The following is an 8,602-nucleotide window of genomic DNA, read 5'->3' on the forward strand; positions in this document are numbered from 1 at the left end:
TGCCCTGGCACTGCATCCTGCACACAGGCAATTGAGGTGGGGGGCAGGGCAAGTGAGGGAAATGGCCATGCTTTAGGGACGTGTATAAACTGACCTCGCCTCGCCTCTGCAACTAAGACAGATCAGGCACAGCCACAGCGTTATGATTGGCGTCAGGCTCCTAGCATTCCCACCCATGCAAACAACATGGAGGCACCAAAGGGCCACCAAGTGTTCCATACCTTAACTCCCCCGAATCTCCCCACACTCCCCAGCTTAGACTTCTAGTCCCAACCACTTTATTGCATCACGGAGCAGTTGGACTGCACACGTTGTACAATCTCCTCGCTAACGCTGGCCATGTAGCAGTCACTGCTGGAGGTGCTCACAGCCCCTTGCAATCTCAGCATCCTGGTGGTTCACATCTGCCACTTACTACAGGACTTGGCGCCAAGGGGACATGGAGGGCATCCACTGAAAGTGACTGCGGTGCTCAATTTCTACACCAGTGGCTCCTTTCAGGGCTCCACAGGTGACCTCTGTGGGATCTCACAATCCACCACCCACAAATACATCCATGAGGTCACAGACACCATCTTCTCCATGGAACACAACTTTATGCATTTTGCCTGGGACCAGGACAGCCAGGATACAAAGGCCATTGGATTCGCCCTGATCTCGGGATTCCCAGAGGTGCAGAGTGTGATTGCCTGCACTCATGTGGTGCTCAGGTCTCCATCGCTACACTCAGTGGACTTCATCAACCGCAAGGGCTTCCACTCGCTGAATGTGCAGCTGGGGTGTGACCACCACAAACACATCCTGCATGTCTGCGCACGGTTTCCAGGGAGTGTCCACGACGCCTACATCCTGAGTCGCTCACAGATCCCTGATGTCTTCCAGGGTCCACAGAGGCTGCAGGGCTGGCTCCTCAGGGACAAGGGCTACCCACAGAGGCCGTGGCTGATGACACCCGTGCAGTGGCCTCAGACTGCAGCAGAGCGACGCTATAATGAGGCTCATGCTGCAACTCGCAACCTGGTAGAGCAGACCATCGGGATGCTGAAGATGAGGTTCCAGTACCTGGACCGGTCTGGTGGAGCCCTGCAATACAGCCCACAGAGGGTGTCACACATCATCGTCGTCTGCTGCACCATTTACAACCTGGCACTCGAATGGGGAGAGGAGCTGCCTGAGGAGGAGATGGAGGAGCTGGAGGTCTCCTCTGATGAGGAGGATGTAGATGGGGATAAGGGTGAGGGGATTTGGATGGGCTGGACAACCCCAGAGTCGCCTGGGTGGATGACACTGGGGTGTGCACCTGCTGATCCTCCTCCCTATGGGTGCCCGAGGGCCCCTGGGTGACTCATTGAGGAGGAGGGGAAGCTGGAGTGAGATTGAGCTGCCCTGCATCCCTCTCACGTACACACTGTTGGAGGCCAACCACGCCTTCAGCGATGGAGTTGAGCCCGCACAGCATTGCAGGACCGATGTCCTGGACCAAGGTCCCCATGGCAGCCGCCATCCTACCAGTGTTGATCTTGGAGTATTGCAATGCTGGCGCTATCACCTCAGCCTGAAAACGGATGGACTCCTCCATCGTGCCTTGCAATCTGAGGGGTGCAGCAGACATCCCTTCTTGATGTTCCCGAGTTTGCCTTTGCAGCTCCAGCAATTGTGACATGACCGAGTCCAGAGGCTCCTCATCTGACTCGGACTCAGCAGATTTCTGGCCTCCAGCTGCCCTCCGAGTGCCGGGGACCTGGGAAGTCCCTGTCTCCGCCTGCTGTGGATCAGACAGTGGGATGTGCTCCCCAGATTGTGATCCCGAGGCTACTCTAAAGCCACCGAGGCCTGTGTCTCTGCACTGGTGGAGGGTGTGGGTGAGGCTGTGACATGTCTTCAATGAAGGTGCCTTCAGATTCCTCTTCAGAGGTTTCTTCGGGGTTTGATTGGAGGTCCTGGGTCATAGATTCTGTCAGCTGTTTCCCAGATGTGCCTGTGGAAGAAAAAGGAGATAATTAGTGTGTGGCAGTGGCCTGTGAAAGAGGACACATCACTCACAGCATGGTTGTCTGATGGATGTTACATTTGGTAGAGCAGCACTGACCTCACTGTCAGCACAGGAACAGTCCCGGTCATCACCAGCCAGCTGGATGGCTCTGTTTTCATGGTCCATGAGGACCTTGATTTCAGACATTCCTCCACCGGTCTGTGTCCTCTCCCTGTTGTTGTTTCCCAGTTTGTCCTGCATGGATAGAGATAGAGAGAGTGTAAGCAGGATGCCTGCCAGGTCAGATGATAAGTGTGCCTGGTCTGTGTGGGTGGTGAGTGGTGCCATGGACAGGATGAGGACAATGATGGTAAGAGTGAGAGAGTTAATGGTGATGTCCCCTGAACTGGCAGTGAGTGAGGGCCCTGTGGGTGTGTGATGGGTTTGTGAGTGTGTGAGTTGAGAGTGATGAGAAGAATGGCGGAACGGAGGAGATTATTCATCCTCTGTGGCACTGGGTGGCTGCCCTCCTCTGCAGGGCATTGGCACCGACCACCGCTGCCGGGTTTGCCAATGCTGTGGTCAGAGCAGGGGTACAGGGTTTCCCGGTGGGCCTCGCTCGAGGGACCCATCGTTGAAGTGGGGGAGGGGCATCAATCTTTTTTCCTTTGCTGATCATGTCTCCTGGGCAGCGGTGGTGAGCTGGTGGTGATGAGGGCTGTGCTGGTGACTGCCTTTTGAAGATGGTGGCCAGCATGATGTAACAGTGGGGTGATGGCAGGTGGGTGAATGAGAGCCCGCCCGCCATGGAAACAGGGTGCTTCGCAGGAGTGAATATATAATGAGGCAGGCTCAGAGTGAAAACCCACCATTCTCATCGGCGGGTAGGACTTCATTTTACCCGCCCGCTACTGCACTTAATTCTGGGAAAATTCAGCCCACTATCTCAAATACACACACGCACGCACGCATGCACACACACACACACACACACACCTCGCAAAGCATACAAACACCCCCAAAATACAAACATCCCCCAAAACACATACACACCTCAAAAATACACACACCCCACAAAACACACACACATCAAAAATACACACACCCCACAAAACACACACAGCCCAAAAATAAACACCTCCCGAAAAATACACAAGCGCCCAAAAAAACATAGCTCACGAAAATCACACATCTCCCCCAAAATACATGCACAACTGCCCCAAAAATGTGCCCAAACCTGAAAAATACACACAGACCCCCCCAAAAAATCACACAGCATCCCTAAAAACATACACAGCACTTCCCAAAAGAACACAGGGCCCCAACAAAAGCCCACCCAAATAAACACACAGTACCCCAAATAAATAGAAACCATCAAAAACAAACAGCACACCGTCAAAAAACACACTGGGCCCCCCAAAACCACGCAGACCCCCCAAAAACACACAGCATCCCCTGAAAAAACACACAGCCCCTCTCAAAAACACACAGACCCATGCAACAAACACACAACACCCCAAAATCACAGCACATCCCAAAAACACACAGCACCCCTCAAAGTCACAAGCAACACCCTCTCCAAAAACATGCAGCATCCCACCACCGACCCCCCCCAAAAAAAAACACACTGCTGGCCTTCAACAACCACAACCATCTTCCTTTGTGCTCGGTCTGATTCCAACCAGCAAAGTGTTTTCCCCCTGATTCCCACTGACTCCAGTTTTGCTCGGGCTCCTTGATGCCACACTCGGTCAAATGCTGCCTTGATGTCACCTCGGGAGCTCAGCTCTTCTGCCCATGTTTGGAACAGGGGGCGGAATCATCCTAGATTTGCACTAAGTGCAGTAGCGGGCGGGTAAAACAACATTTTACCCACCGGCCGCAATGGCAGATTTTCACGCCAAAACGCCCAAACCTGACTCAATACTTACGCAGTCCTGGGAAACACGCCGTTTCCATGATGGGCGGGCTCTCATTCGCCCGCCTCACAACCACCTCGCAGCTTCTGCACGCCAGGTGCCATATTTAAAGTCCAGCCGCGCGCACACCTCTCAGTTCTTCCAGTCCACCACAACCGCAGGGAAGATGCCCATGAAAGGCAAGAAGACTGCAGCCCCCACGTTTAGCGCCAAGGCACTGGAACGCCTTTTGCATGCTGTAACGGCCCGCTGCGATATCCTCTACCCTTCGCTCTGGCCACAGGAGAGGCAGCGGCCTGACCAACCAGGCTTGGGAGGCGGTGGCAACGTTGGTCAGCGCCACTGCACCCCAAAGGAGGACAGCCACCCAGTGCTGCAAGAGGATGAATAATCTCCTCCGTTCCGCCAGGGTAAGTCACTCTTCTCATCACTCTCAACTCACACACTCACAAAGCCATCACACACCCACAGGGCCCTCACTCACTGCCAGTTCAGGGGACATCACCATTCACTCTCTCACACTCACCATCATTGTCCTCATCCTGTCCATGGCACCACTCACCACCCACACAGACCAGGCACACTTATCATCTGGCCTGGCAGGCATCCTGCTTACACTCTCTCTATCTCTATCCATGCAGGACAAACTGGGATACACCAACAGGGAGAGGACACAGACCGGTGGAGGAATGTCTGAAATCAAGGTCCTCACGGACCATGAAAACAGAGCCACCCAGCTGGCCGGTGATGACCGGGACCGTTCCTGTGCTGACAGTGAGGTCAGTGCTGCTCTAACAAGTGAGGATCCAGCAGTGAAACATCCATCAGACAGCCATGCTGTGAGTGATGTGTCCTCTTTCACAGGTCACTGCCACACACTAATTATCTCTCCTTGCTTCCACAGGCACATCTGGAAAGCAGCCGACAGAGTCCATGACCCAGGGCCTCCAAACAAGCTCCGAAGAAACCTCTGAAGAGGAATCTGAAGGCACCTTCATTGAAGTCCTGTCACAGCCTCACCCACTCCCTCCACCAGCGGAGAGACACAGGCCATTCTAGTTTTAGAATTGTCTCAGGATCACAATCTGGTGAGCACATCGCAATGCCTGATCCATAAGAGGTGGCAGCAGGAACTTCCCAGGTGTCCGGCACTCAGAGGACTGATGCAGGCCAGGATAGATAAAAGGGGATCAGTAGATGTAATATATTTGGATTTCTAAAAGACCTGTGATAAGGTACTGCACATAAGGCTACTTAATAAGATAAGGGGGAGGCGGTGGCATAGTGGTGTTGTCACTGACTAGTATTCCAGAGACCAAGGGTAATGGGGCAGAATCATCCCAGATTTGCACTAGTGGGCGGGTAAAATGATATTTTACCCAGGGTAATGCTCTGGGGACGCGGGTTTAAATCCCACCACAGCAGATGGTGGAATTTGTATTCAATAAAAATCTAGAATTAAAAGTCTAATTGTGACCATGAAACCATTGTCGATTGTTGTAAAAACCCATCTGGTTCACTAATATCCTTTAGGGAAGGAAATCTGCTGTCGTTACCTGGTCTGGCCTACATGTGACTCCAGACCCACGGCAATGTGGTTGACTCTTAAATGCCCTTTGAAGGGCAATTAGGGATGGGCAATAAATGCTGGCTTAGCCAGCGATGCCCACATCCCATGAATAAAAAAAAGAGCCCATGGTTTTGCCTCTGGTGTTGGATGGAGATTGTTGGCTAACTAATAGAAGACAGAGAAGTTGGGATAAGGGGGCCATTTTCAGGATGGCAACCTGTAACTAGAGGAGTGCCACAGGGACCAGTGCTGGGGCCACAATTATTTACAATACATATTAATGACTTAGATGAGGGAAGTGAATGTACTATCGTCAAGTTCGCGGGTGATACAAAAATAGGTGGGAGAGCAAGTGGTGCAGATGATACAAGGGGCAGAATTTTGCCCTCATTGGGTGGACTGGGCGGGTGCGAGCGGGGTCAGTCAGAAATCTGACCACCGCCCACCAATCGGGGCCTGATCACGATTCCACGTGAGCCGGCCAATTAAGGCCCGCCCAGCGTGAAACGCAGCTCATCACTGGCCAGGAATGGCCAAGCGGGGATGGGGCCTGTTGGCCGCTGGGTCCAATGGCGGCCCGGTGGCCTGTTTAAAAAACGGCCCAGGCAGCTCCAGAAAGGCTGCCAGGGAGGGACGCCTGTCTGCTGTTGCAAGGATGGACTCGAGTACAGCAGCAAACGCCAGGCGGGAGGGCAGGTTGGGTGGGCATTCGGACCCCTGTTTTTCTGACCAATGTATCGCTGCCCTCCTGGAGGAGATGGCTGCCAGAAAGGACACCCTTGTCCCCAGAGATGGAAGGAGGAGGTCACTGCACCTCACAAAGAGGGCATGGGAGGAGGTGGCGGCCCAGGTGGACAGCCATGACGTGGTGTGGCGCCGGAAGTGCTATAATGACCTGTTATGCTCAGGAAGGGTGAGTACAACGTTGGCGTGGGTCAGTGTGTTCAATTGTTTTGGCTGGCCATCCCCCTGTAGAGCTCAGGGGTACTAGAATCTGAGTGCCAGCTGTCAATCACACTGGTGCTGGCCAAGCGGGTGAGCTCTGGCTGCTTGGACTGAGTGCCTTGCAGTTCAAGGGCCATGACCTGGATGTGCCCTGCGAGGTGTTCCTCAGGTGGGGTTGGCCAGGTTGCAATGGAGCTGCAGGTACAGAGTGGACTAATCAATGCTCCTCTGTTGTTTCAGGAGAAGACAGCCCACAACAATATTGAGAAGCTGCAGACTGGTGGGGGACCCCCCACACCTTCTCATCTCTCCCGGTACAAGCAGGAGGCCTTGGAGCTCGAGAGGCACCAAGCACCTCGGTCAAGTGGCTGCGGTGAGGTTGGGGTGTCAGACAAAGGTAAGAGTGCAGTGCACAGAGGTGAGAGTTTTGGCTTGTGCAAACATTCTAGTGCAGTCCCTTCATTGATGTGAGCCTCAAACCTGGAGATCCCATTGATCATTGGAAGATAAGGGCACCATGACGCAGATCTCCATTGTCTCACCAGGGTGCCTGGCATGGACAGTGACATTAATTAAAGACATGTCCTTCTTTATCCTTTTAGGCTCACCACCAGGCGTTCACCCTGAAGGGCCACCCGTGACCCCGGAGGACCACCATGCTCCCCAAGCAGCTGAGTGACACCCAGTCTCTGAACCAGGCACCAGCGCAGATACCAGCAGCTCAGTGGGCATTAGTTCAGTGGACAGTATCTCGATGCACATTAGTGAGAGCAATTCACACTCGCTTGAGTTGCAGGCGGAGGCGGAGACTGCCCAGAGTGTGCCGGCAGCTGGAGGATACTGAAGACCAAGACGATTCTCCGTCAAAGGCTGATGATGGACCTCTGGAGTCGTCCACTAGGCAGCAGATGCTGGACGTCCAGGGAGGATCTGGCGGAGATACAAGAGGGGATGCGTGCCATGGTCTCCATTGAAGAGGAGTCCCAGTGGAGCGTGAGCACTGTGTTGACCTTCATGGACGAGCACACTGCTTCTTCCATGGAGAGAGTGGTGACTCACATGGAGATGCAGCTCCAGGAACAGAATCGGGGTTCCTGGGGTTGTGCTCGGACCTGCAAGCCCTCACACAGGCTCTGACCTCAGCAGGTCAGCGTCAGTGTGGGAGATGGATGAGGGACCCAGTATCCCAGCTAGGTGCCCATCCATCAATGGTGAGCAGGGAGGTCCACAGCGACCTCACATTGGCGCAGCAGCTGCCTGGCATCTCTGCGGGCTCCTCTCAGGGCACTCGGGATGATGGCAGCAGCTCCTCCGCCCCTCTGCCAATGACCGTAGCATTTGATGAGTCTACAATGATTGGGGAGATGCCAGCCATGGCACTGGCCACTCCCTCCCAGGCTCCACTGGCTAGAGGGCGACTGCCACGGCCAATAAGACAGCAGCTGCCTCCAATGCCACTGTCAGCAGCCATAGCACCCATAATCATAAATTTAAATCACCTTAAGCTGAAGAGGGACTGGTCACGGGTGATTATTTGTTTCCCCATTTTGTTTTTCTTTTTTTAATGGTGTGACTATCAACACTGGTTTTTTCCTCTGCTCAAGAATCTGTGAGTTCCAACATAAAATGACATTTACTTTTGTGTTATTGGTCTGAGAATGCTTCATTTATTTTTTAGGTGCAGGGTACGCCAGTCTGTAATGCTGAACGTGGGTGGCTCGAAACTTTATTGTACAGGCACTGAGTGTATCTTGGGGGCCAAGGAAAGGGTCATTTCTGTGATCTGGGATGGATCCTGGCATGAGGTGATCGTTCTTATTTGGCAGCCTAGCTGAAGGAGCGTCCCTGGTGTCACTGCCTCCCTGGAGGTTACTGAGGTCTGGCTCCACACCCTCAGCGTTCTCCTCACCGTGCCCCCCTTCTGAATTACTACTGGAATCATCATCTATGGCCTGCACAGCTGCTTCAAGATCCTCCTCCTCCAGTGGATCCCCCCCCTTGCCAGTGCCAGATTGTGGAGAGTGCAGCGTACAACCACTATCAGTGACACCCACTCCGGGGGTATTGTAGAGCTGCCCCTGAACGGTCCAGGCATCGGAAGCACATCTTGAGAAGACCTATGGTTCTCTCTATCACCGCCCTTGTGGAGGTATGGCTCCTGTTATACTGCTGCTTGGCCTTTATTCATGAGTGACG

The sequence above is a fragment of the Carcharodon carcharias genome, chromosome 16 (genome assembly GCF_017639515.1).
Source record: "Carcharodon carcharias isolate sCarCar2 chromosome 16, sCarCar2.pri, whole genome shotgun sequence".
Taxonomy (NCBI): domain Eukaryota; kingdom Metazoa; phylum Chordata; class Chondrichthyes; order Lamniformes; family Lamnidae; genus Carcharodon; species Carcharodon carcharias.